This window comes from Gopherus flavomarginatus, chromosome 1 (assembly GCF_025201925.1).
Source record: "Gopherus flavomarginatus isolate rGopFla2 chromosome 1, rGopFla2.mat.asm, whole genome shotgun sequence".
Taxonomy (NCBI): domain Eukaryota; kingdom Metazoa; phylum Chordata; order Testudines; family Testudinidae; genus Gopherus; species Gopherus flavomarginatus.
Genome location: NC_066617.1, coordinates 370,827,650 through 370,836,892, shown reverse-complemented (window position 1 = coordinate 370,836,892; position 9,243 = coordinate 370,827,650). Strand labels below are relative to the sequence as shown.

At 41.3% G+C, this 9,243-nt stretch overlaps 1 pseudogene; it reads left to right on the top strand.

Annotated features, from left to right (window-relative positions):
- Positions 1–7,817: 7,817 nt before the first annotated feature.
- On the top strand, positions 7,818–8,766 carry LOC127044160 (olfactory receptor 51G2-like; annotated as a pseudogene).
- The last annotated feature ends 477 nt before the right edge of the window (positions 8,767–9,243 follow it).

The following is a 9,243-nucleotide window of genomic DNA, read 5'->3' as shown; positions in this document are numbered from 1 at the left end:
GGGAACACCAGGTGCAAAACCTGGGGAAGTTGCAGTATCCCCCACACTCCTACTTCCCATGCCTAAGGATATTAGTCATGGGTGAAAAGATGTGTAACTTGTGAAATCTTCATATAAATGATAAAAGTTGAAATGTATAACTTTGGGAAGTGACCAAAGCCCACAGGTAAGTCAAAAACATGGAGACCTGATAGAAGGATAAGAATTTGGGGAAAGCATGTGGACATGGAGACATTTTTTTTAATCCAGAAGGTGGAGAAAGCTACTAGGGGAGAGGCTATTTTTGATTTGATTTTGGAAAATGGAGAGGAACTGGTTGAAAATCTGAAAGTGGAAGGAAGCTTGGGTGAAAATGATCATGAAATGGTAAAATTCATGACTCTAAGGAATGGTAGGAGGAAAAACAGCGAAATAAAGACAATGTATTTCAAGAAGGCAGACTTCATCAAATTCTGGGAGTTGGTAGGCAAGATCCCATGGGAAGCAAGGCTAAGAGGAAGAACAACTGAAGACATTTGGCAGTTTTCCAGGGACATTACTATGGGCACAAGAGCAAACTATCCCACTCCACAGAAAAGAAATAGGAAGTATGGCAAGAGACCATCCTGGAGATATTCAATGATCTATACATAAAAAAAAAAAGTCCTACAAAAAGTGGAAACTAGGTCAAATTACAAAGGATGAATATAAACAAATAACACAAATATATAGGGACAAAATTAGAAAGGCCAGGGCACAAAACAAAATCAAACAAGCTAGAGACTTAAAGGGTAACAAGAAGCCATTCTACTAATATATTAGAAGCAAGAGGAAGACCAAGGACATGGTAGACCTGTTACTCAATGAGGAAGGAAAACAATAACAAAAAATGTGGACATTGCAGAGATGCTTACTGACTTGTTTTGGTTTTCACCAAGAATGTTGGTGGTGATTGGATGTTTAACATAGTGAATTCCAGTAGAAAATGATGTAGGATCAGAGGCTAAAATAGGGAAAGAACAAATTTTAAATTACTTAGACAAATTAGTTGTCTTCAAGTCACCATGGCCTAATGAAATGCATTCTAGAATATTCAAGCAACTGATTGAGGAGATATCTGGACATTAGTGTTGGGGAAAAGACCACCACCTTGTCAATTGATCAGACAGCCTGAGGCTCCTTTTATTGATATATCATCAATACATGTGTGCACACACGGAGAGACAGCATATTCCCTAGCAAGGGTTAAGCTGCTCTCCCGAACTGATTTTCGCCAGTGCTTATAAAGCTTAAAACCGCAAATTATCATATCTTGCTTACACATAAATGACAACCATATTTGGCTATCATATGGCATACATTGCAGAAGCACAATTAATATTATCCTTATATGGTATAACATATGTAAAATTGCAAGCCTTATCTTTTCACTTCCTCATGGATGTTTACGTGATTGTCAGAAGACCCTAACAGTACAGATACCCTACTTGCGGTCAGGCTGACCAGCCTCTCAAGGCCCCTTGGGATTCAGTGTCTGGTGTCCAGTTCCCAATTCCGGCCAGCTGTTTCTATGCTGATACTTGGATTATTTATGCTAACGCAAGCTTTTTAATATGTTACTTTAGGGCAGTGATGAGCTGGTTATTAGGGGACTTTTTTTTTTTTTTGAGTTTTCCCCTTATGCTAGCAGCATGATCATGGTTTGTGTATAACGGAACTGCCTTCTGGGAGTGCAGTTCCGCAGTGGTTAATATAGCAACTTATTTCTTGTGTGTTAGTAATCTTAAGGCCTAGGGCCTATACTTATGATTTATTATAAACAATGTATCTTAGATTTATGTTTGAGGGGGGGTTGATGTTCCCTATCATTAGCAATTATCTTTGAAAAGTCATGGAAGACAGGCGAGATTCAGGAAGACTGGAAAGAGGCAAATATAAATTTAAAAAGTGAAATAAGGGCAACTCAGGGAATTACACACCAGTCAGCTTACTTTCTGTACCGTGAAAGATAATGAAGCAAATAATTGAGGAATCCATTTGCAAACATCTGGAAGATAATAAGGCAATAAGTAATAGTGTGGATTTGTCAAGAACAAACTATGTCAAATCAAATCCATGTCAATAGCTTCCTCTGACAGGTGAACAAGCCTTGTGGATGGGTGGAAGTAGACACGGTATATCTTGACTTAAGTAAAGCTTTTGACACTGTCTCGCATGACCTTCTCATAAACAAATTAGGGAAATAAAGCCTGGATGGTGCTACTATAAAATGGTTGCACAACTGTTGGAAAGCAGTTTCCAGAGAGTAGTTATCAATGGTTCACAGTGATGCTAGAAGGGCCCTACAGAGATCACTTCTGGGTCTAGTTCTGTTCAATATCTTTATCAGTGATTTAGATAATGGCATAGAGCAGGGGTCCTCAACGCTGTGCCGACAGGTGCCATGGTGCTCACCGGGGCGTCTAAGTGTGCCAGTGTACTGTCCAGCGGATGAGCATCTGCTGAAATGCCGCTGACAAGCTGTGTCATCCAGAGGCATCACCAACAAAATACCGCCAATTTTCGGCGGCATTTCAGTGATGACACTGCTTGTTGGCAGCATTTCAGCGGCAACACCTATTGACATTGTCCATTATCAGTGGAATTTCGGTGGATGCTTGTCTGCCGCCACGGTCCTCCACGGCTCGTCATCTGGCGCCTGCCAGATGAAAAAGGTTGGGGTCAACTGGCACAGAGAGTACACTTATGAAGTTTGTGGACAATACCAATCTGTGAGGGGTTGCAAATGCTTTGCAGGATAGGATTAAAATTCAAAATTATCTGGACAACCTGGAGAAATGGTCTGAAGTAAATAGGATGAAATTCGATAAGGACAAATGCAAAGTACTCCATTTAGGAAGGAACAATCAGTTCCACACATTAAAATGGAAAATGACTATCTTGGAGAAAGGGATCTGGGGGATATAATGGACCACAATCTAAATATGAGTCAACAATGTAACATTGCTGTAAAAAAAAAGTGAGCATCCTTCCGGAATGCATTAGCAAGAGTGTTGTAAGCAAGACATGAGAAGTAATTCTTCCACTCTATTCCCTGTTGATTAGACCTCAACTAGAGTATTGTGCTCAGTTGTGGGTGCCACATTTCAGGAAAGATGTGGACAAAGGTCTAGAAAACATGACCTATGAGGGAAGATTGAAAGAACTGGGTTTATGTAGCCTGGAAAAGCGAAGACTGAGGGGGGATATGATAACAGTTTTCAAGTACCTCAAAGGTTGTTACAAGGAGGAAGGAGAAGAATTATTCTCCTTACCCTCTGATGATAGGACAAGAAGCAATGGGCTTAAATTGCAGCAAAGAAGGTTTAGGTTAGACATTAGGAAAAACTTGGGAATCCAGTGGGAGCCGCCATTGACCAAACCTCTGAACGGGGTGGGTAAACAAACCAGCCAGGCCCACCAGGGGCTTTACCTGAACAAGTGGCAGCCCTAATTTGAGAACCACTCTTCTAGATAGTGCTGGTCCTGCCATGAGCGCAAGGGACTGGACTTAATGGCCTCTCAAGGTCACTTCTAGTCCTATCATTCTATGATTCTAAGGAATCCTGCAGGACTGTGAAGTTTCAGGACTACTAACTGCCATCTATAACATATCATTTAAATCAGCTTCTGTACCAAATGACTGGAGGATAGCTCAGGTCACACCAATTTTTAAAAAGGACTCCAGAGGTGATCTCAGCAATTACAGTCCAGTAAGCTTGACTTCAGTCATGGACAAACTTGTTGAAACTAAAGTAAAGCAAAAAATTTCAGACACATAGATGAATATAATTTGTAGGGGAAGAGTCAACATGTTTTTTGTAAAGGGAAATCATGCCTCATCAATCTACTAGAATTCTTTGATGGGGTCAAAAAGCATGTGGACAAGGGGAATCCAGAGGATTTTGCATACTTAGATTTTCAGAAAGCCTTTGACAAGGTCCCTCACCAAAGGCTCTTAAGCAAAGTAAGCAATCATAGGATAAGAGGGAAGGTCCTCTCATGGATTGGTAACTGGTTTAAAGGTAGGAAACAAATGGTAGGAATAAGTGGTCAGTTTTCAGAATGGAAAGAGGTAAATTGTGGTGTCCACCAGGGGTCTTTACAGGGCCCAGTCCTATTCAACATGTTCATAAACGATCTGGAAAAAGGAGTAAACAGTGAGGTGGCAAAATTTGCAGAAGACACAAAACTATTCAAGGTAGGTTAGCCCCAGGCAGCCAGCAAACAGCTACAAAAGGATCTCTCAAAACTGGGTGACTAGGCAGCAAAATGGCAGATGAAATTCAGTATCGATAAATGCAAAGTAATGCACATTGGAAAATATAATTCGAATTATACATATACAATGATGGGATCTAAATTAGCCATTACTACCCAGGAAAGAGATCTTGGAGTCATTGTGGATACTTATCTGAAAAACATCCGCTCAATGTGCAGCGGCAGTCAAAGAAGTGAACAAAACGGGAATCATTAAGAAAGGGACAGATAATAAGACAGAAAATATCATATTACCTCTGTATAAATCTCTGGTGCTCCCACATCTTGAATACTGCATGCAGGTGTGGTCTCCTCATCTCAAAAAAATATATATTGGAATTTGAAAAGGTTCAGAAAAAGGCAAGAAAAAATACTAGGGGCATGCAACAGATTCTGTATGAGAAGACATTAATAAGACTGGGACTTTTCAGCTTGGAAAAGAGATGACTTGGGGGGGATATAATAGAGGTCTATAAAACCATGACTGATGTGGAGAAAGTAAATAAGAAGTGTTATTTACTAGTTCTTATAACACAAGAGCTAGGGGCCAACAAATTAATAGGCAGTAGGTTAAAAACAAATAGAAGAAAGTATTATCTTCACACAACACACTGTCAACCTGTGGAATTCCTTGCCAGAGGATGTTGTGAAGGCCAAGACTATAACAGGGTTTAAAAAGAACTAGATAAATTCATGGAGGACAGGTCCATCAGTGGCTATTAGCCAGGCTGGGCAGGAATGCTGTCCCTAGACTCTGTTTGCCAGAATCTGGGAATGGGTGACATGGGATGGATCACTTGATCGTTACCTGTTATGTTCATTTCCTCTGGGGCACCTGGCATTGGCCACTGTTAGAAAACAGGATACTGGACTAGATGGACCTTTGGTCTAAACTAGAATGGCCATTTTTATGTTCTTAATACTGAGAGGGGACATGATAACTGTTTTCAAGTACATAAAAAGTTGTTACAAGGAGGAGGGAGAAAAATTGTTCTCCTTAACCTCTGACAACAGGACAAGAGGCAATGGGCTTAAATTGCAGCAAGGGAGGTTTAGACTGGACATCAGGAAAAAACCACCCAACTGTCAGGGTAGTTAAGCACTGGAATAAATTTCCTAGGGAGGTTGTAGATTCTCTATAATTGGAGATTTTTCAGAGCAGGTTAGATAAATACCTATCAGGAATGGTCTAGATAATACATAGTTCTGCTATGAGTGCAGGGAACTGGACTAGATGACTTCTCAAGGTCCCTTCTAGTTTTATGATTCCATACTAGTATGCATGACGTTTGGGCTCATAAAGCACAGACATCTCCAGGTCTGTCAGTTTGGCGCCTTTCACAAGAACTAACTTCTCTCTGAGAAGAAAAATATCCACTCAAATCCTGACCGAGAACAGGTCAGTGACTTTCCTCTTACTCACACAGTTACACCATTTAAATCAGCTCTGAGATGGATGATTGGTAAATATTCCAAACTATTTTGTGAATTGGGTTAGCCCTTCTGCCTGGAAGCTGCACCAGTGAAAAACTGAATCAGTGCAGAAATACTTCAAATCCTTTATCTTTTAAGTATTTTCTATTTGTGCTGGTAGAGCTAAAACATGTAACAGTGAGATCCATGGTGATTCCCAGTTGATTCACTCATCCTCAAGAGCTTTTACCAGGTGCGGTATAAATACTTCCACACTGCGTGCCTGACAGAATGAGGGAATGTTTCTGCACAGAGCGTTCAGGCTCCGCTTCCTCAGGAGTAGATGATGAACCCTCTCCAGCTTCTATTTTAGTGGCTTGGTAAGTGCTGTTCATATGGATTTCAGTTATATTCATAGCAATCTCAACTGGTCTCAACTGCTTGAAACTTTTAACCAATGAGAGCTGCACATTTTTATTATCAGCATCATTATTGATTATTTTATTCAGGACTCAACTCCCTAGGATGACAGGTCCCTGCCTTCTGGCACCTACAATCTAAGGCGCAAACATTACCTTTGTGGGGTGGAATTGTCAGAAGTGAGGAACCCAAACCCCACTGAAAGTGAGCTTGTGCTTTTAATTCTCTGTGGCACTTTTTCGTGAGTGCCATTGGCTTGCCTGCAGCTGTGTATGGTGACAAGGCATGTAGGAATGGCCATACCACATCCAAACAGTGGTCCATCTAAACTCATAACCTGACTGACAGTGGCTAGCACCAGACACTTAACAGGAAGGCATGCAAGTAGCCCAGGACTGGCAAATACTGAATAATCTGACCATAGTTTCTAGCCTATGGGAGGCTGTGCTGTGACCTCTGAAAGAGAGACATACACTCCCTTTGCTTCCTACAGCTTCCAGAGGCATGGCACTTGCTTGGCGTATACCTCTCAGAGTGTCTACTGGGAAATCCTATGTGGGATAATCAAGCTCTTTATATTTGTTCCATCAGAACTTAATCTCAGTGCGGGTTTTGCCTGGGTGAGGGATAGTTTGGCCAGTTGATGACCCTAGGAGTATGCACACACCTGAGGACAGGGTTTTTTTCACAGTAAACGGGTGCACATGGCAAAATTCCAGGTTGAGGAATGTAAGTGGTGCATAGGTCACATGTTGACTCTCTGCACAGGGGTCGATTTCACCCAACATGAGCAAAGTGGGCATCTTGAATGAAGATAGCATATGGGCAACAGTCACAGTTTTCAGTGGCTCCCTTCCCCTCCAACAATAACATCGTGTAGAACAGGCTGGTGTTTATAGCTAAAACACAGCAGAGCTGGGTTTTGGACCCTGTTCTGCCACAGCCTCCCTTGGGTCACTCTCAGTCATAACTGAGTAGTTTGTACAAATGCTTCTCAACCCATGAACCATTCACAATGCACATAATTGTTTTCCTCTCAGAAGATTTTAAAATAGCTAAACCATTTACCCTTTTAAGATGGATCCAAGCTAAAGGGTTGAGATTTGGATCCAGACTGAAACCTTGTTCCAGAGTGCAGGGGTATTTTGACCCAGTGTTTTGGTTCAGGTCAGCTCTGCTTTTCTTATGTTCCATTTAACAATTTGAGTTCATACAACTATTCATATTCTCTTCATATTCTTCAACTCTTCCAGTCTAGTGAGAGGGCACTCAGCTGAGAGCTGGGAGACCTGAGTTCTGTCACTGATCTCCTGCGTGGCCTTGCACAAGTTCCTTACCTGTTCTGTGCTTTAGTCTCCCCCTCAGTTAAATGAGGATCTACATCCTCCTTCCCATGAGCGTCAATGGGCTTTGAATCAGACCCATGGACACTTGTGCTCTTTTGTAAAGAACTTTGAGATTTATGAATGCAAAACTCTATGTAAGCATGGGATATTATTAGTAATGGAGTTTTATAACTGATCTGGGAAACGGTGAGTACCGTGAGGGTTTTTAATCAAGGTACTGACTCCAACCTGTCTGTAGAGCAGTGGCAGGAAGAGCCAGATTTTCTGTCAGGGTCTCACATATTTTTTAAAATGTTGTTTTTAATTGTAGGGAATGTGGTATAGTAAACTGACCAGAACTGCCCTTCACCCCCGCACATCATGCCAACCTGCAACAAAACCGACATCAGTCCTGCAATGTTCCTCCTGACAGGAATTCCAGGGCTGGAAGCTGATGGCCCCTGGATCTCCACCCCTTTCTGTTCTCTGTACCTCATTGCAATTTTAGGAAATAGTCTGATTCTGTTTGTGATCAAGACACAGCATAATCTCCATCAGCCCATGTAATTGTTCCTGTCTATGTTGTCTGTCACCGACCTTAGTTTATCTGTTTCCACCTTGCCAACAATGCTCAGCGTCTTCGTGTTTAACACCAGAGAAATTGGCATTGAAGTCTGTCTGACCCAGCTTTTCTTTATTCACACTTTTCTCCTCATGGCATCTTCTGTACTACTAGCCATGGCATTTGACCGCTTTGTTACAATACACCACCCGCTGAGATACATTTCAACTTTAACCAGTGCTAGGATAGGAAACATAGGGCTGGCGATAATAATCAGGGGTAGTGGTCTGCATATCCCAGCTGTCATTCTTCTCAAGAGGTTGCCCTACAGAAGGCTCCAACCTCTCTCTTATTCATATTGTTTGCATCCAGATGTTATGAAGATGGCCTGTGCAGATACTACGCCCATCAGTTTCTATGGTTTGTTTATTGTCCTTTCATCTCTGGGATTAGACTCAGTGCTCATTGCCTTGTCTTACATCATGATCCTTCAGATAGTACTGAGCATCCTGGCAAGAGCGTCTCAAGGCGCTGAACACCTGTGTCTCCCACATCTGTGCCACCCTGCTATTCTACACTGCGCTGATCAATTTGTCTATGATTCACAGGTTCAAGAAAAAGACTAAACCTCAGAGTCAAATTGTTCTGTCTTATCTCCATCTCCTCCTCCCCCCGGTGCTCAATCCCATTGTGTACAGCATAAAAACCAAGGAGCTTCATAAACAGATCATGAAGATCTTTCAAAACTATTCCACTAACAGGTTCTAATGAGGGCACTGAGTTGGTTCTGTCACACTGAGCCAGAGACGGCTAAGCAACCAGCAGGCTGATTGAACTAAAAGCAACTTTTAAGGATATCTTAGAAAAGTATTGAAATGGTAAACAGGGCTATTCCTTGTAGATATTTAGCAAAGCCATGGTAAATAGACTAGAATTCTTGAAATGTAGTCCTGTATTGTGAGAGAATCAGAAGTAGATACTAATCTTATTCATCTTGATTAACTATATCTTAGTAGAAGTTCAGCGATGTGATTTAATTAGCTTGCAGATGCTAAATTTCAGTACCTGTCTTTAATGTTTCATTACTATATTCTATTGATTCAGAGATGAAAAGGGGACATTAACATTTAAATGAAACTTGTAGTGTGTAACATAGTCTTTATTTCTTTTTGAAATTTGTAGTAAATTGCCTCAGAAACGTTTAAATCGTTAATTGCCTTATGCTAATCAATGCAACTAGTTATC